General features: G+C 37.2%; 1 long non-coding RNA gene across 1 annotated transcript; it reads left to right on the top strand.

The window, feature by feature from the left end:
• Positions 1–808: 808 nt before the first annotated feature.
• LOC140523387 (uncharacterized) lies at positions 809–2,571 on the top strand. Its single transcript, XR_011973376.1, has 2 exons — positions 809–958; positions 2,274–2,571. It is a non-coding gene; the product is annotated as an uncharacterized lncRNA (long non-coding RNA).
• The last annotated feature ends 18,491 nt before the right edge of the window (positions 2,572–21,062 follow it).

Genomic DNA, 21,062 nt, shown 5'->3' with positions numbered 1-21,062 from the left:
TCAATACAAACCAAATGTCCAAATAATGGTGTATGTGTATGTTGTAAGAGTGACCTCATATCTGTCTATACTATTCAAACTATTTCATTTGTCTCCTGAAAGGGAAACTATACCACTTTAATCGTTATCAACAGTGATTTCCCATTTCATCTTCTCTTCCTGTATCTATGAAGGGGTTTTAAGAATTGAAGTAATGAATGAGGAAACAATCTTTCCTTCCTTCTTTATAACTTAAAGATGGAAATAGAATTTATCTTAGCGTGGTTTCTAAAATCTGCACAAGGAGAATGCATGTATTTTGAATCTCAAATGAAGTCAGTGTCTGCCTGAATAAAGAAATAATTCGAATGTAACAGACAATGGAGGAGCTGCTTTCATTTAGTACTCTCTGCCCTTCCTTGGCGATAATGTATTGTATTTCATCATTTCCAGGAATTTTCTTCTCTGTTAAGGACCTCTTACGGGTCATTTTGTGTTTAGAATGAAGCTTAATGAAGACAATTTTAATGTTTGAAATTAACTATTTTGAAGCACAGGATATGAAACTGATTTTATTTTTAAAAAAAAATGTTATATTGATCCAATGAAAATAAAGAGGGCACAATTTGCTCAACACAGAAGAAAATTGTATTCCCAACCTGAGACATGACTACTGTGCTAAAAAATGTTCACATGTCTCTTTGCATTTAATCGTGAGAAATTCATGATTGTGTTCATAATAATATTAATTTATTACGTCAGTAGCTTTTCTGTTGAAATTCTAAAATCAAATATACTGAGGTCTTAATTTTATTAGTCATTTCTTTGGATGTCTATATTCTTTATATGAATTTTTGAGTTCTGTGTATTATCTTGACTTCCTTTTTCCTCATTTACCTCACTGGTCTGACTTGGTTTTTCATTTGACTTCAGATGTGACAGGAGTTGGAAGAAAATATAACCAGGGAACTCAATGAAGGTATGTTCTAACAGCTCACAAATAAAATGTTATATTTAGATACTATACCTGATTTTTAAATATGGTGGAAAACTTCCACAGAGGTGCTGTTTCATTTCCACATCCCTCTTCTTCATCACGTTGATGCAACCAGGGACTCTTCTTTGCAGATGAAGTGCAAGATTTAGCAGCTTCTTTCCAATAAGCTAGAAAGGTGGCACAAGCCCTCTTGTGTCTGTTTTCAGAAGAGAAGCCTGGTCAATTAAAGAGAGACTCAGATGCTGAAGCCTGGTCAGTAAGTAATGAATCTTTGGCCACCATATCCCATGAAACAGAAGGAAGAATAGTGCTGAGTTCTCGGTAGCACCTTCTGATCTTCAAATGAGAAATGAGTCACATTGGGCGAATGCCCTCAGGATGATAGAGGATTAAGGACTGTCTGGATTAGAAAGCTATTGAAGTCATATTCAATGCTGAGAGTCTATTGTTCTGTTTAATCCTGTGATTCTACGATGATTTCATAAGGGTGAGGAGACAGGGGGCAAACGGTACTAAGAATGACAGGATTGAAAAACAGTTTACAAATATCAATATAATTGTTAGAATCTCAATGGACACTCTTTGTCCCATGACCAACAGTACTGAAAATCAAAGCAAAATTTTTATTGACGCCCTGGTTATCAGTTTAACCAAAAGATACAAAGAAGTTGCCGCTAACTGCTATTGTGGTTTTTATTTTATTGAAACAGGCAAATCAAATTATTGGCATGATTGATTGTGTGGTGAACTCAAAAGCAAACACCAGCATACTTAAGTAGGAAGTAAAGTTCAACATGAGCATAAGTAAAGAGGTTTTCATGAACACCATCCTGATTGTTATTTATATAGTGATTTCTACAGCAAAAATTTAAAAGAAGATCATAGTAACAATTGGCTGAAATCAAGGCAACACACATCTTAAGTGTAATAAGAAGATGAACTTTATTATAGCACTTGAAACATTGAAAGCATTGTGTTTGAACTTTAAAACACCTTGTAGGGTAGATGACTTCCCCAAGAGCTTGAGTTCAACTCATCCCTATGATAAGATACATGCTGCCTATGACACCATGACCAACTTCCTTCACTTCAAAGGGCTCAGGACACTCTTAGGCTCAGTTGTACCAGTGACAATTTTCATGCTTCTCACACACAGAATTCCTTCATATAATGAATCCTTTGTCCCAAGGAAAAGTAAAGAATTACACACATACATATATGTGGTATGTGTATATATACACACATATGAACATACATATATATAAGGTCAATTGATTTTCCTTCGTTCCTTTCCCAGCAGCTACTGATAAACTTTGATTACAAACCTTGACGGACTTCTCCAATAGACAACAGACTGAAAAATCCTTGAGAATGTCAAAAATGAATCAACATCCAGAAATACGCTTAGAGGAAGAAATAATGTTTATGTATCAAATGAACTATGTTTGACAATGTTTACTGCTTTTCCATTAAATATACAAATGTGAAAAAATCTTGACTTCGAAAATATGTTGTCATGTTTTAATATGCACCAGGTGTATATGTATGAAAATATGTTTGTACAATCCTTTATTAAAAACGTTTATTTCACTATATTTTTAAGAGTGTCCCTCAAATTGTTAGTTGTTGCAGGAATTCTAGAGACCACTAAATTGGCTAGAACACTTTAATTACCTATCGTTGAACATTATAATGTAATTTCTATTTAAGAAATAATAGATAAGACAGGTTTACTTCTTATTCAGATACAATTGCTAAACTAGTTGTCATTTTTAATTAAAAAAGAAGACAAGCTTACTTTCAGATGTATTTTTCCTTCCATTTTGTGTACTGGAGAACACTGGTCCGACATATATGAGTTCCTGCTGCTGATTGCTAACATCTTAGTGCATCAACGGAGAGTTAACTGCGTATTGTTTTGATTCTCATCTCTCTAACCAAGAATGATTTAGGGCATTTTTCCTGTCACCATACATAACGTTAATTACTTCCTCTAAAAAGTACCTGTTCATATCGTTTCAATGTGTATCAATTGGGGAAGGCCTTGTATTCTTCTCAACTTTGAATCAGTTTTCTATATATTTTAGAAATGAGGCCTTTCTCCAGGCAAAATTCATAAGAATCCCAGTTTTTTGCTTCCCTCCTAATTTGGGTGCATTGGCTACGTTTGTGCAAAATTTTTTCAATGTAGTGTAATCAACATTATGCATTTTGCATTTCATAATATTCTCTATCTCTTATTTGGACATAAATGTCTCCATTCTCCTTCAATTGACAAATAATCTATTCCTTGCTCCCTGATATTTTTATATAGTATCAGCCTTTATAGCTTGATCGTGAACCATTTGGACTTTTTTGGGGGGCATATACTGTCAGGCATTGGTCTATGCCCAGTTTCTGCCATGCTATTTTCAAGTTTTCCCAGCAGGTTTGGCACACAGTGAGTTTGTATCCCAGAAGCTGGAATCCTTGGGTTTCTCAAACAATAGGATCCTATAAGCATTGATTAATGTGTCTTGTGTACCTAACCTATGCCTAACCAACTATGTCTTAGCTAGTACCAAGTAGTTTGGATGATTGTTGCTTTTTAATAGAAACTGAGGGGGCTGTTGTGCAAGATGGGAGACGGAGAGCATGTACTCACCTATGCTGTACCAGAAATTCCTTCAGATATCTCTAAAAGGAGAATCTGAATAAATTTGATTTTTCACCACCTCCTCCTGCAGCCTTCCCTTCCTTCTTTTGACCCCACTCCCTTTTACTCTCCTTTACCCTTACTACTTCTTTCCTCCCTTTTATCTTCCCTCCTGTTTCTTCCCCCTTCCCTGAGGTTAGCTCCTTAAGTGTGGGGGAGGTGTGATCTGGTCACAGGCTATCTCCTCTGTTGCACTGAGGCAAAAGTAAGCTCAGGGGATGGTGATCACAGCTGCCCTATTGTCTTCCCGTTTTCTCCTGGAGTGCTAAGACACTCCTAGATGCTAGTCTGAGTTCCCACCCCTTCTGGGGCCTCTCTCACGGTGCTGAGGCTCGGCTGGGTCCCAGTGCAACTTTTCTCTGCCCTGGGTCCTCTGACCTTCTGGTTTGCCTCTGCCACAGTAGGAGAAATCCCCTTTAGCTATATTCCTAGCCTCAGCTGTTGGGAGACTATTTGCCCCCTTTGCTGTTCCTGCTGACTCAGGATTTTTATGGGGAAATATTTTATGGTTCTTTCACAGTCATCAGGGTGGGAGGAGAAAGCACTTACTGATCACTCTGCCATCCTGGCTCCCAGGAGTTCAAGTAGGTTCACCTTGTTTGATCTGAGGACTGAAAGTCTCAGGAGCTGCTTTGCTGATATCTGGCACTCAGTAGCTCTCACTGGCTTGGCTTTGATGGCCTCCCAAACATGGCTGCAGCTCTGTCCATTCTGCCTGCTGCTATCAGGTTTCCCGGGGCCCCTCCACTCCACTGTGCTGGCCACACTGCACTGTGCGCTGTGGGTTGACCCCCGCAGAACCGATCCTTCCTGTGAACCTTCCAGTCTGTCCTGGGCTCTGAATCCACCACAGTCTGTCTCTCCCTGGATCACACACCTCCAAAATTTGGACAGATTCTGCCTTCAGAGGTATCCGAAGGAGTTTTGCCAAGAGCTTACGTGAGTCGTTCCTTTCACTCTAATATCTTGACTCTGCTGCCCTGTTACAATTACCCTGAATCAATCTGAGAGTGGCAGAATCCACTGTGAGATAGAGTGTGGCAGATTTCCAACCTAGGACGGTCTGGAACTTCGATGGGAAGAGTCTCTAATATGGGGCTGGTGGAGTGTGGAGTGCACATGCTGCATCAGCACAGAACACACCATAGTGGAGCACCTGGCTGGACTGAAACTGAAGAAGGTATGCGAATTCTCCAATATATCAGCGCAGAAAAGGAGTCTTGTGTAAGTGAGGGAGAGAGATGTACAGGACCCTTGGTAACAGCAGCAGTCACTCCTGTGACTCTCAGCCCACAGATCCAAAGTCTGTAAGTTATCTACTTGAACTTCTGGGAGCCAAGATGCAGGAGTGATTGTTCAATGCTGTCCCCTTCCTCTTGTTGATCTTTGAAAAACCCTTAAAATAATTCCCCAGGAGAAATTCTGGAACAGTGGGATCAGTCGAAGTCGAAAACAGTCTCTTAGCCTGTGAGGTTAGGAAAATCTCAAAGGGCTGGGTGGTCCCTCTTGCTGAGGCTGAAGGGGACCAGTACTGTAGGTGTTCTGGAACTAACCTGGAAAATATATCCAGGAGAAAAAATGAAAGAATTCTTGGTCTAACAGAAAGGCATGGTGCAAAAAAGGACCAGGACAATATCTTCTAAGAAATCATCAAGAACTTCAGCGAACAAGGAAGAAATGTGAAACCCCAGTGCGTTGGAGTCCGCAAACCAACACCAGGAATCTATACATGCCTCAGCATCCCAGGGGACTAGGGAAGACAGTAGTGCAGACACGTTCACCAACCACCGAGTGTTCCTATGCTCTAGTTCGACAGAGGAGATCTTCTGTGGCCAGACCACTCCTCCCACACACTTAAGGCAGCTAGCTCTCTGGTAACTCCTGGGTAATCTGGAATGATTTCACCTGGCCTCTGCTTTCTCACAACAGCCACCTCAGGGTCAGGTAAGCTACAGCTTTTATTCATTCATTGATTCATTCATTGATTTCAAGTGTTTATTTATTTTTAGTTTTCAACATTTATTTCCACAAAATTTTGAGTTCCAAATTTACTCCCCATGTCTCCCCAACCCCACCCCAAAACACTGAACATCCTCATTACCCCTTCACTCAATATACCCTCCCTTTTATCATACCCCTACATTCCCTTGTCCCTGTCCTCTCCCTTGTCTTGCAGGGCAAGATAAATTTCTGTACTCCATTATATTCCCTTTATTTCCTTTTTCCCAGTTGTATGCAAAAACAATTCTACAAAATACGTTCCTCAAACTTTGAGTTCCTACTTCTCTACCTTCTCCCACTGAAAGCTACAGTATTCACTGTAACGTATCTGGGATTCTACCTGTCAGAAGAAAACCAAGGACTATATGAACACATTGACAAAACACTTTTGACACAAGTAAAGTCAGATCTCAGTAGGTATTAAAGCATCCGTTGCTCATGGGTAGGCTGAGTCAATATAATAAAATGACAATTCAACTGAAATTACATTATTTCTTTAGTGCAATACTATCAAACTACCAGATAACTATTTCCTAGAGCTAGAAAAGATAGAGATAGAACCACAATTCATCTGGAAGAACAAAAGGTCCAGAAAATCAAGGGACCTAATTAAAAAAATGCGAGTGGAGTGGGGTAGTACTTCCAGATCTCAAATTGTATTACAAGCAGCATTCATCAAAACCATTTGCTACTGGCTAAGACACAAAGGAGTAGACCCGACCAGGGGAAAAATATAGGTACACAAGACACAATAGGCAATGAATATACCAATCTACTGTTCGAGAAAGCCGAAGATTCCAGCTTCTGGGAAAAGAACCCCCTGTTCGACAAAAATTGCTGGGGAAACTGGATAGCAGTGTGGCAGAAATTGGATAGAGATCAAAACCTGATACCTACACAAGAATAATGTCCAAATGATCTCGGTATAAAGATTGATACTATAAACAAATTAGGGGAGCAAGTAATACTGTATTTGTCAATTTTATGGAGAATGGAAAAATTTTTGACTGAAGAGAGGGAGAACGTTATGAAGTGCACAATGGATAATTTCCATTATATTAGCTTGAAAAGTTTTTGCAGAAACAAATCCAATTCAGCCTAGATTAGGAGGAAAACAGGAAACTGGGAAAGAAGTTTTGCCACTGGGGTCTGTGTAAAAGGTCTAGTTTCTACTATATAGAGAGAACTGAGTCAAGTGGACAAGAATACAAGTCATTTCCCACCTGGTATGTGGTCAAAGGATAGGGATAGGCACATTTTAGAGTAAGAAATTAAAGCTATTTGTAGTCACATGAACCAATTCTGTAAATCAATACTGATTAGAGCGATGCAAATAATAAAAAAACTTGGAGGTGCCATATCACGCTTATCAGATAAGCTAACATGAGACAACACGAAGATGATAATTGTGGGAACAATGTAGGAGAGTTGGAACATTAATTCATTGTTGGTGGACCTGTGATCTGATCCAGTCACCGATGAGAGCCATTTAGAACGATGCCCAAAGGGCTGCAAAAATGTTCATACACGTTGATATAGCAATATAAGAAAGGGTCTCCCACGTATAAAAATATTTAAAGCAGCTCTATTTATGATGGGCAAATACTGGAAATCAAGGGCATGCCCATCATTTGACGAATGGCTGACCAAGATGTGATATATGAATGTAAGGTAATGCTCTTGTGTTATAAGAAGTGATGAACAGGAAGACTTCAGAGAGGCCAGGAAAGTCTTACAGGAACTGATGCTGAGTGAAAGGAGGAGAACCAGGAGAACTTTGTACACAGGAACAACCACAGTGTGTGAGGAATTTTTCTGGTAGACTTCGTCCTGCAAAGCAATGCAAGAACTTCAACAATTCCCAATGGACTTTGGAGGCAAAATACCTTTAACATCCACAGAAAAAACTGTGGGATTCATCACAGCATGAAGCACACCATTTTTTGTGTGTTACCTTTGGTTTGGTTTTATGGTTTTTCCCACTCATTTTAAGTCTTCTATTCAACACGACGGAGGTGAAATTGCATTCAATAGCAATGTATTGTATAGGCTCTTTAATACCGCTTGCTGTCTTTGCGATGGAGTAGGGAGAGAGGAGACAATGAGGACGAGGATGCTGAAAAAATCTAAGGTAATGGGAAGTGATTGGACAACACTGAAAGCAAATAAAATAATCAGTAAAAAACCCCAAAGAATGAAAAAATAGAAGACAATGTGAAATAACTCTTTGGAAAAACAACTGACTTGGAAAATAGATCCAGGAGAGACAATTTAAAAATCATGGGACTACCTGAAAATCGTGATCCCAAAAAAGACCCTAGACACCATCTCTCATGGAATTATCTCAGAAAACTGCCCCGATATTCTCGAAGCAGAAGGTAAAAATTACACCTCCTGAAAGAGATCCAAAAAGAAAAACTCTTAGGAATATTGCAGGCAAATTCTAGAGCTCCTAGGTCAAGGAGAAAATACAGCACCCAGCCAGAAAGAAAAAATTCCAGTGTGGTGCAAATACAATCAGGAAAGCAAAACAACTAACAGTTTCTACATTACGGGACTGGGGAGTTGCAATATGATATTGCAGAAATCAAAGGACCTGGGATTAAAACCAAGAATCACCTACCCAGCAATATTGAGTAGAACACTTCAGGGGGAAAAGCGGTCATTCAGTGAAATAGAAGACTTTCAAGCATTCACGATGAAAACCCCAGAATGGAATAGAAAATTGGGCTTTCAAAGACAAGAATCGAAGAAGCATGAAAAGATAAACATGAAAGAGAAACCATAAGGGACTTACTAGAGTTGACATGTTGACATTCCTATATAGAAAGATAATATTCCTAACTCTTGAAACTTTTCTCAGTATTTGGCTAGTTGATGGAAGTACACACACACGCACACACACACACACACACAGACATGCACAGATAGGCAGAGAGAGAGAGAGAGAGAGAGAGAGAGAGATACAGAGAGAGAGAGAGAGACAGAGAGAGAGAGAGAGAGAGAGAGAGAGAGAGAGAGAGAGAGAGAGAGAGGGCTGAGGGTATGTTGAATAGGAAGTAATGATACGTAAAAAATAAAACTAAGAGGTGAGAGGAATATATTGGGAGGAGAAAGGGAGAAATGTAAGGGGGCAAATGATCTCCTATTGAAGAGGAAAGAAAAAGCTTTCTCAATGGAGTGCAAAAGGGGTGAGGTGGGAGGGAAAAAGTGAAGCTTACTCTCATCACATTTGGCTTAAGGAGGGAATGACATGCACACTCAATTTCCTATAAATATCTATCTTACACTACAGGAAAATAGGGGAGAAAGGGATACCTGGGGTGTGGGAAGGCAAATGGGATGAGGGAGTAATTAGAGGTAAACACATTAGGGCAGGGACAAAACCTAAAGAGAAAACAGGAATAAATACAGGGCAGGATAGGATGGAGGGAAATATAGTTAGTTTTTCACAACATGTTTATAGTAGAAGTCTTTGGCAAAACTCTGCTAATAGAGCCTATATTGAAATGCTTGACTTCTGAATAGGTATGAGTGGGGAGGGAGGAAAGGAGAGAAGCTGAAATTCAACGTTTGGGGAAGCAACGTTCAGAATTGCTTTGCACACAACTGGGATGTAAGAAATAGTGGTAATGGGGTATAGAAATCTATCTTGTCCCATCATAAAACAGAGAAGATGGGAACAAGGAAAGGTAGGCGTGTGATAGAAGGGAAGGCAGAATGAGGGAAGGGGCAATCAGAATGCAGGGTGTTTTGGGATGGGGGAGGGGAGAGACGGGGAGAGAATGTGGAACTCAAAATCTTGTGGAAATAAATGCTCATAAATAAGAATTTGTAAAAAAGAAAAGACCAGAGGTGAATAGAAAATTTGACTCTAAAATACAAGAATCGAGAGAAATATGAAAAAATAAACAGGAAAGCCAAGTCTTAAAGGACACATTAAATCTGAGTTGCTTACATTCCTACGTGGAAAGTTGTTATTTTCAATTCCTGAGACCTTTTACATTATTAGGGCAGATAGAGGTAGTATATATATATATATATATATATATATATATATATATATATATATATATATATATATATATATATATATATATATATATATATATATATATATATATATATGTGTGTGTGTGTGTGTGTGTGTGTGTGTGTGTGTGTGTGTGTATACACACATATACATATATATTATATGTATATAATTCCATATGTCTATGAGTAGATTCAGATATGTATGGGTATGTAAATATTTATATTTTATATGCCTATGTGTGTCTGAGTATGTATATGTCTGTGTATATATATATGTATATATACAAATATATTTGCATACATATGTGTATATATGTATACACACAAACAATATAGACAGAGGAAAGAGGATGACCTGAATATGAAGGGAGAATACCTAAAAAGATGAAATTTACTTTTGAAGGGAATGTATTATGAGTAAGAGCAAGGGAGAGGTAGAATGTAGGAAATCATCTCATATGAAAAATAGAAGGGAAGGCTTTTACAACGGAGGAGACGAGGGGTCGGGGATGAAGGGAAATAAGTGAGCCTTACTGTCATGGGATATGGCTAGAGCGGGGGAATAACATACTCTCAACTGCATGTGTAAATCTGTTTTCCCCTACAAGAAGGCAAAGGGAAAGGGCATAGGAGAGGGAAGATAATATAAGGGAGAGCAAATTTGCGAAAGGGATAATCAGAAGCAAACACTATTGTGGCAAGATAGGTCAAGGGAGAGAATGGAATAAGTGGAGGGCAGCATAGGACAGTGAGTAATGTGGTAAGTCTTTTAAAACCAAACTATGTGGAGGTGCTTTGCACTGTTAGACATTTATGACCTATATTGAATTGCTTGTTATCTCAATCGAGATGGGTGGAGAGGGCGGGAGAGAATATGAAACTCAAAATTTTAATACTAAATGTTAAATATTGCTTTAGCATGCAAGTGGAAATGAAGATGTACAGGCAAAGGACTACAGAAATCTATTTTTACTTACAAGAAAATAGAGGTGAAGGGGAATGGAAGGAAGAAGATGGGTACTAGAAGGCAGGAGAGACTGGAGGAATGGGTGGATGGGGTGCATGCTGTCCTGGAGTAGGGGCTGGGGAGAGGTGGGGAGAAAATTTTTAATTCAAATTCTTGTGGAATTATATGTTGAGAACTGAAAAATAAATAAATTACATTTTTTTTTTAAAAAGATGTTTGTTGAATTTCACTGAATAGATTGGGATCCTTTCATTTTCAGTCTTCAAAGGACATTCTTCAAGAAAAAGATAAATAAAGGATGCAAATATGTCTCTCTTTTGTCCCCTGTTAAACGACTGGCTGCCTCTGTTACAGAATTTTGTATGATTTTAGCATAGGATTGGGGATATCATGTTTCCGGAGAAGATTAAACGTTTTTTCTGAGTCAAGGACTTTTAAAAATTAACAAAGATATCCAAACACGTCCATTTAAGAAGGTATGGTCTGCTTGATAACAACCTCTGAAAACCTTTTCTTCCCTTATGATGCATACATCCAGGATACCTTGTATGCGAGCACAGTTCATTCCTATGGTTTATCATGATGAGGACTGTGTGTGAGGCTTAATTGCTGCTGTATTTTTGAGTCACATTTTAAAAAGGAAAGGAGTCTCTCACTCCTTCTGAACTCTTTCCTCCTTTTAGATACCTTGAAAACATATTCCTCCGTACCATGAAAATTTTGTTGTATTCATTTAATTAATTGTAAATTTTATCGTTATGAAATTGTTCTCGATATGTTGGTTAGATCCAAGTGTTCTTCCTAGTTTTATCTGTTCAACTGCTGTTGCCATTTCCTCACATTCTGAACTGGGCATAGAGGAGGTAGAATTCAAATGTTGTAGTTCCGTTATCACCACTGATCAGAAAAAATATTCAGACCTGCTCCATTTCACGTCTCTATATTGTTCAGCCACTGTAACTTATGAATCGACTTAGAACCCTAAGAACTCCACACTAACTTTTCTGCCTACTGCTTTTCCCCCTCACTGTTTTGTGAGTTTATGCTGTTTGTCATCTTATGTTCTTTGGCCCTAAGCACAGTGCCTAGCATATAGTAAATGCTTATGAAACTCTTGTTGATTGGTTAACTTTCTACGAACTCTTACAATTGGGCTTGTAGTCTAACTCTATGTTGCCCTTCCCTTCCCTGGCCATCTCTGACGGGCAAGAAAATCAAGTTTCTGGACATTCTCATTGTGGTAAGTATTTTGACTTCACAAAGCATCAAGCTACTCTCAGAAAGCAAGGTATGGGATTGTAAGAAGGTAAGCACAGAGGTATAGTGCTGGTAGAGCAGCAAAGTAGTTCAATCATTTTGGAAAGCAGTTTGGAGTTGTGCAAATAAAGAGGGTATGACATTCATACTTTCTGAGCCAGATATTACACTATTAGGATCTTTGACAAGAATCAAGTCCTCATCCATAAAAAAATATTTATCGCACTAATTTTTGTCATAGAAAAGAATCGAAAAGAAAGTAGATGCCAAAGAATTGGAGAATAATTAAACAGATTGTGGTACATGAATGTAGTCAGATATTTATCTGTGCTATAATAAACTGCAAATATCATGAAAACAAAGAATCATGGAGACATTTGCATGATCTGACTCAGAGTGAAGAAATCAGAGCCAGGAAAACAATATATACTTGGACTATGGTAATGTAAATGAAACCACAAGCACAAAATAATCAAAAGTGAATGTGGTAGAATGACAAACAAGCCTGTCCCCAAGGAAGAGTTAAAATGGCACTCCCACCTCACTCATTTACACTGGTGGGAAGTTCATCAGTGTGGAATATTGGTTATGTTTCCAGATTTATTTGTTAAATTGAACTTTTCCTAGCTGTTCTCTTTGTTATAGTTTACTTTGAAAATACTATTTTTTATGTGAGATGGCTCTGGAGGTACAGGAAAGGACACTAGGAAAAATTCTGGTGATGGAAGAAAGCAAAATATATTGAAGAAATGAATTTTAAAAAGAAATAGATGAGGGTCTATATCTTTCCCTTTGACCATTTCAAAATACTTGACATTGAATGTTGATATTTCTGGTGTTGCAGCTGATGTAATTCCATGCTATATCCCCTTTTTTTCTTCAAAGATAATTCTACTGCTTTTCTCTACCAAGATTAGCCTCTACCAAGAACATGATTAAACCACATATAGATAATTCGTTATTAAGTAATTATTATGACAGTAACCCATGATTTCCTTTCTTATAAGGTATCAATGTCTCCATGTGTGTGTATGTCTCTGAATGTGTGTGTGTGTGTGTGTGTGTGTGTGTGAGAGAGAGTGAGTGAGTGTATGAATGTTCACTATATTTGTTGTCTTCCTACTCGACTAAGGAAAATATTCATGTTATATAGGTGTAAGACTTTTGAGTGGTCACTTTGAGTTCTTGATTCTTAGGTATATTTTCGCACGTAGTTTGTGTTACAATTCCCCTTTTCCAATTTATCACTGCCATTAGCCCGTGCGACGGTGGTGAATCTTGTTAAATTCTTCAGAGTAGAATTTTCATATTTCCTCACTCTCTCTTGCATATTTCCTTATAGTCTACTACATCAATTTCTATATATTATCTCACTGAGTTGTTCTGAGGAGTGAACTTTGTAAATAATAGCATTTTGAGGTGCTGAATAAATGGGAGGATATAGTAAATATAATAAGTTAATGAGATATGATAAGTTCCATATGATTTAATATGATGCTATATAATATGGCATAATGCAATTATAATATATGATATAATAAAAAGATATCATAAAATATGACAGAATACATCATGTGATGATGTAATGTGATGTCATTTGATGTGATGTGATGTAACGTGATGTAACATAACAAAATATAAAAATAACTATAATATATTGCAATGTAATGCAATACAACCTAACAGAATATATGTACGCTAGTGTCTTGTAACTCTTTTCTGAGCAATGTTTGATCCACTCACTGAGACTATTAGACGATCAATGCCCAAATCAAATGAACTTTCTAATTTTGTACCCATAATGGAACTAGTGATGGGAAGTATGGGGAAAAACAGAAAATGAAAAGAGAAGTCTATATCCTCATCTCAGCAGACTGCAATATCTAATACCACTCTTTGCATCGCTGCTCCAATGGAAAAAAAAAAGCTCCTAACCGTTTTTCTCCTTAAGCTTACAACAAGGGCAAGGGTGGAGGGGAAAGAGTAGCTGTGGGAGAGGAGGTTCAGATTAATAGGAATGTTAGGAATTCAGAAGCTGTTACATTGAAGAATCTGCGATTTACTTTAAAATATTCAGGAATTACTAAAACTCCTGTCTCATTTCTTTATTTTTGTTGCTCTCTATGATTAATCATAATAGGATGACACACCTTAAACATTTTGATGAGCAAGAGGTATAGGTGTAAGAGAAAAATGATTGCATAGGAAATTGGAACTTTGATCAGATATGTAACTTTAGTCACTTCGTTTCTCTGGATGTCTTTGTAAATGACTTATACTTGATTAGCTCTGAAGATTCCATTGTGACCTTCATAACCAATGCCATTTGAAATATAGCACATTGTTAGCCTTTTGAACATTCACATAGACTCTTAAAATACAGATTAAGAACCTTTGAGTTGTAATAAAAATTTCAACAGTTCTAAAGTAATTCTTCATATCCAAAGTGCAATATCTGTTTTTCTTAAAAAGCTAATGCGTTACTTAAAAAAAACACTTTGAAATTCCTTGGACATAAAAGATCTATCCTGCATCAGAGTTATTTTTCTCCTTTCTGACTTCACGAAGGGATTCATTCAAATTTTTCAAGCATTTGTCATGAATTATTTTGTACTATCTATGAGTTCGTTGTACTAATAACCTTAAAAGGATCGTGCATTCCAAACTTATATTACCTTCGTCAAGGAGGAGAAACTTTTACTGGTTGAGGCAGTTTCTTTTCTTTTTTGGACCTTATTGTAGGAACTCTATTACACTAGGTAAAGTTTTCCGGTCACTGAGGCTTATAACCTTGGCATCACTTGGACTGTTTCTTTGCATTTATACCACATATCAGATCTCTTACCGAGTCTTGTTTCTACCTTAAACATCCTCTCTTGTATATATCCCATCATCTTCATACAGACCCTCATCGACTGGCTCTTGGACTATTCGGGAACCTTCTTAGTGGATCTGCTGGCCTCCAGTCACTACCTTCTTAAAGTCCATATCCTATTCTGCAGACAAAGTGGTCTTCCTAAATGCTAAATCTTCTAATCATTTCATTTCTCTACACATTAAATTCCACTGGCTCGTTTTTAGCTCTGAGATCAAATACAAAATCCTCTGCTTGGTTTTTCAATAACTTCATAAGCTGCCTCCTTCCTGTGTTTTCAGTTGTGTTACACTTCTCCGTACACTTCTTACCCTTACAGATATTGTCCCTATTCCTCATCACGATTTTATATCACAGAAATACGAGTCTACAGCATGACAAACAAATGCTCTTTAATTGTTCATTTTATCTTTTTAAACACTTCTATCACTTGTCTCCTTAAGGACATGCAAAATTTTATCTCATAATTTGTTAATCGTTAGATCATAAATGCCACTTTCCTCCACTGCAGAAACATTGAAAATATATCTACCCTATTTGAAATAATAATCTATGCAAGCTAAAGGGACATATAACAATTAATAATAAAGCAGACATTAGGCTGACCTAGATGTTTTTAAATAAGTCGTTTGACTTTACAATCTCTTCCCATATATGTACCTTCCCACCCTGTCTAAAGAATGATTTTTTGATCAATTTTTCAGAAGATGTAAAATCCCTTCCCCAGCACCCCTATCCTGTTACCAAAGCTTTCCAGGACCATTGAAAGCTTTCTGTATTACGTAAGGAGGAAAGGTGCATTCTTTTGTTTTCTTTCTGACAATTCTTTGAAAATATTCTTTACACACATGGAAAATCAGTCTATGAAAAATGGAAAAGCTGCTAAAAAACCTGAGCATTCGGCTTCTACTCTGAATCTGAGAGCCACATGACCACTAATAACACATTCTGTTCAGAGAAAGGCTGAAGACCGAGGCCTACATGTCCAGGAGTTGGAAAATATTCTATTATACTTAATGCTTTAAATTAAGAGAAGCAGGCACTCTTTAATGGGGAAAAAAAACACAGATTGAAGTCAGATCATTTGGATTCAAATCCCATGCCTCATATTTCTAGTATGAATGTGGATAGTCAGTTGACATTCCTCACCTGCATTTTTCTCATATCTCAAATAATGGCGTTGGTTGAGATGTCCTCTGAAATCTCTTATACCTCAAGCTTTATGATTCTAATATTTGATTGACCACAGCAAAAGAATACTCAACAAAATGCAAGTGGCATATTTCTACATATGTGGTTAAGATGATTTGATGTTGAACAAATGTACAAATGAACAAAATGTAGTCACATTTTAGTTGTTTAATTATTAATTCTCTGGTATTTCATTCTCTTTTTTAATAAAACTAGTAACTCACATTCAAATAGTCTTCTAATGTTTTCATTAATACTCTTAGTAGTATTCTTTTCAATTACATGTATAGTTCTCAACATTCACGGTTGGGATTGGAAGTTCAAATCCCTGTGGACGGTCTCGGGTGGGTAAAAGTGGGACTTCTAAATCTTAGAGCTCTCACGAGACCCCCCCAGGGAACGGCAGGGAATCGAGGTGAACCGAAGTATCTCGAGTAATTCCGCCTCTTCCCGTGAGAAACGTGATGGGAGAGAGATCTCCCCGCCCTCGAGATTGTCCCGGATCTGGGCACACCTAGTTACCTAACAGCACGGTATTCAGATGCAAACTGTGCGGCTGAAGGTTAAGTAGGATTGAGGAAGCCTGAAAGCTCTCTTAGCACGTGAGGAGCCAAGAGGACAGTAGGTTCCGCTTTTCTTCTTTCCTCTCTCCCATCCCCCTCTCTCCCCGCTTGTACTTCTACTTCCAATCCCTTAAGATCCTAGCCTCCTTAGGAAATCTCCCGCTCTTCCTCCTAAGGAAGACTCCCCTGCACTTGTAACTAGACCCTGAAATAAAGCTCAACCCTTGTTCGACTCTGGAACGTCCTTTGTCTCATATGAGCATCCGGTTTTGGCCAACCGAAGACCTCGGAGGTAAGGTAAGAAGACTCGGGTAGCCCACACAGGCCTCTAGGCCTGGCAATTCACTATTGTAAAATTTTATGTTCCAAACTTTTCTCCCTCCTTGATTTTCCTCCCTTCTGCCCATGACACCAAATAATCAGATCAAGTTTAAATCAGATAAAATATTTAAAAAATGACAATTCAACCTAAATTAATTTCCTTATTAAGTGGCACACCAAACACAAGATAAATAACTTCTAGAAATAGAATAAATAATATCCAAATTCATTTGGAAGCACAAATGGTCCAGAATATCAAGGGAGGTAATGAAAAGAAATGCTCGGGAAGGTGGCCTATCTCTTCCAGATCTCAAATTATATAATAAAGCAATAACTATGAAAACCACGTGGCTAAGAAACAGAATCTTAGATCAGGGGAATAAGTTAGACACACAAGACACAAAGTCAAGGAATGTAGCAATCTATTGCTTGATGAACCCATGGGGAAACGAGCAGGAGGGAAGAGGAAAAAAAATCTAAGTTATATGGATATGACTGTACAACACTGTAAACAAAGAAAATTAGAAAAAGAAGAAGAAGAAAAGAAAGAGTTTAAGATGAATGAGTCAATTTCTTATTCTTCATGCTGGGGGAAGGTCTTTGATTCCCTAAAATAGAAAAGCGATGCAGAGGACATAGTGCACTAAAAAGGTTTTCACCCACTTACTGGAGGAATGAAATGAAAATCTTTAGACTACTAGAGTCTTTCCTTCCCTTAAACCAACACGAGCCCTTTTTTCACAGAGAAAGTCCTTCACTTTTAACTCTATGTTGTATTATGAAGTTTCTTAATATTAGCGGTAATCATCTTGCAATCAAATTTTGTTTCACCTATTTTTGGTAATTTTCAAATCTCTTTTCAAATAGGTTCCGAATACTTTATGATTCAGTCCTCCTTGTCAGGGATATTTTTTTATCTTCAGGATTAGAGAAGCGGAGAATGAGAGGGAGCTCAGAATTTCTAAGAGCCCTGGAAAGACTGCACATGAAAGGCTTTCCATCATTTGCTTTCTTCAAACAGTCTATCTCCTTTTGGGAAGACTCCAATTCTTAGAAAATTTGTGTATACGTGAAATCAATATTTGTGTCTTTGCAGTTTCCACTGATGAGCAAAACAAGCTTGATATTTCTCACACGTGACAATTTGAAAATCCTTGATAGGTGCTTTTAACACACTATATTTAGATACATTTTATTGGACATGAATTTTATAATGGCAGAAGGTGAAAATTTTCTAACATACAAATCTAGATAGAAAGTCACTGGAGCCTAGAAGATTCATGTAAATATAAATTCCCCAACTTATCTACTGAGTTCCTAAGAGCAGCAAGAAACTGTGACTAGGACTTAAACAGAAAGTATTGCTTTGCAGTCATGGGGAAGATGTAAATCTCAAGGATGTAGCTCTCCAATGACCTGCTACATGTTCTAACTACTTCAAGAGGAATATAAAGAGAAGATATTTCACATTCTTCTATGTTATGGATTACCTTATTTTTCAACCTATTAATTTGTCTATCCCTTTCAGATTATACTTGCTCCACTTCCCCCTTGTCAAGAAAATCTCCTTTTTCAGATTCTCCAGATTTCTTTTTACTTGTTTCCAAAAGTTTTTTTTTAATCTGTGTGAATGAGCAGGATAGTTGAGTCAAACTCTTTATAGCTCAAATATTATATAATTAAAAAGTATTAATTTTGACCAAGTGCCTTAAACTATTTTGAATCACAGAGAAGGAAATAAATCTAAAAAGAATTCTTGATGTCATCCAACAACATTTTCTTAAAAAACAAAACCAGAGAAACAGTAGCCTAACTTATCTTTTCATCCCTATTGCAAGAGATGCATATTCAAGATCAGCTCTTCATTAATATAACTTCATTGTACAATATTCCCCAAATGAGTTTTGGTTATGTTTTAATATTTGTAGAAAGCCGGATAGCTTCCACCAATATAATCCAAAATCTAAAACGTAAGTAAATTTCTTTTGAAAAACGTTTTACACTGATGTGTTTTTGTGTCTTTGTAATTTTAGTTGCAGATCTGGATAAAGGAGCTAGCGAAGTATTTAAAGGTGCTACTCCACACAATACAAATGATATCATTTAATGTTATTAGACAGCAAAGCTGCATTTATAATGTTCCTTTAGTGGATGTAAATATAGACAGTCCCTAACATGAAAAGTCAATTAGAACATTTTGAAAATGAGGAAACCAAGGCCTGAAGACAGAAAACCCTTTGTGAAAACTCATATGGACAGCAAGGGGCTGAGCCAAGCCTGGGGATGTTGGAAAAGTCACCTTCAAGTGCAGGTATTTCTTAGTATATATGTATCATATCAATAGATATTATGCATGCAAATATATACTACACAGTAAATGTAGCTATTTGGCAACTGTTCTTGCAGTAGAATTGCTAACTTTGCAAATTTTCATTGACCATTTTTTGTGTAGGGAAGAACAGGACTGGCTTAACTACCACCTGCTCTAACCCCTGACTATAGTGGTCTCTCCTTTTTATAAATATTTACATATATACCATTCAGTGAGTAGTTCTTTATATCTTACCTTGTATTATAAATGAACTTCCACTATTCTGCATTGGCTTCCCAGTGAAAGGGCATATTCTACAAGGAAAGAGGACATGTCTTACACATAGTATTTGTAACCTGGTCAGAATTAACCATAGTTTAACTCACATAACCGGCATTCACTATTTGATGAAGTGTTGAAAAAGGAGGAAACAGTAATTTGGATTAAGTCTTATGTAGTAAAAACTTAGTTGCCAGCATAGTCAGGGAAATTAGACAGGAAAGAAATGATGCCAGTTTTCCTTGGAAGGCAATCATGTGAGTTAAGGCATAGTGCCAAAGATGGACTCTAACTTAGTGCTTCCTTGCTGTACCTTCTACTGCTCAGTTCACACGTACCTTCCCAATTGTAGCCTAAAGACAAAAGTTTTGGAAGGCTAGTATTTTAATCAATGTGTCCCAAAAAGAATGCGACGGTAATAAAAGGAATGGGTGGTAGGGGAGTTAATTGGGAAACATAACATATTTTATTCCAATATTGATTTCTGAGACTTAGAAATATTTTTCAGGTCATTCTAACCCAAGGCCAACATTCTATCCATAATTCCAGCAACGTACCTCCAAGCAGAGAACAACCTCGTCGTTGAAAATTTTATTTTTCGGTGTGCTGGCATAATTTCTATTACTTTACCATTGAAAATGGGTACAAGACTGAAAATAGGTTTTGAAGTATACCAAGTATATATATTTTTGTAATTTTTGGCTGGTGTAATGATGAATATATTACATTTAAAAGCACAAAAATGTGAGACACAACTGATAATAGAGAAATGTATTTTGCAGTAACAAAGGGAACATTTTAGGGAACTTGACTCTTCTATGCTTTCCTTAGCCTTTACTATAATAATTTTAGTAGTAGTAGTAGTAGTAGTAGTAGTAGTAGTAGTAGTAGTAGTAGTAGTAGTAGTAGTAGTAATAGTAGTAGTAGTAGTAGTAGCAGTACTAGTACTAGTAGTTCTAGTACAAGTAGTAGAAGTAGTAGTGGTAGGATTGGTGGTGGTAGTAGTAGTAGTACTTGTAGTAGTGCTATTAATATTAACAGTAAAAAAATTTTTACTGAATTTCTATTTTGCCACTGGGAGACTCTAGGGAATTGAGAACTAATAAAAAATGAGACTAGAAAGACTCACAGTGGCCTATTCCAAATACAGTCCACATATGACCTTGGAACAATTTTAATGTTAGCTACACTTTCAACTCAGGGTAAAATCAAGAAATAAACATTTACTTAGCTTCTTCTTCTTCTACCACTATGAAGATGACTACTACTGCTAATGCCACTCCCACCACTACTACTACAATAATGACCATGATTTTTGTTTCCAACAAGCTGTGAAAAACAAATTCTATGGAAGATGACGTTTTATAAACAATCCATGTCCTGAAGAAATTACAGTCTAGTTGAGGAAACAAGCCTTAGGCACACAGAATGGTAGGTTGATAACAGGAACAATATAAGTCTATCAATATACAGTTAAATAGGAAATCATGTGGTATGAGATGAAAAGTGGAATTCAGAAGACTGTGAAATCAATAGGACTGAAAAGTCCAAAAAGGCATGTAGCAAACGAATCATTCTTTTGGAATTCAAA

The sequence above is a fragment of the Notamacropus eugenii genome, chromosome 2 (genome assembly GCF_028372415.1).
Source record: "Notamacropus eugenii isolate mMacEug1 chromosome 2, mMacEug1.pri_v2, whole genome shotgun sequence".
In the NCBI taxonomy this organism is placed as follows: Eukaryota; Metazoa; Chordata; class Mammalia; order Diprotodontia; family Macropodidae; genus Notamacropus; species Notamacropus eugenii.
The sequence above is the reverse complement of the archived record's forward strand: the minus strand, read 5'-3'. Positions and strand labels throughout refer to the sequence as shown.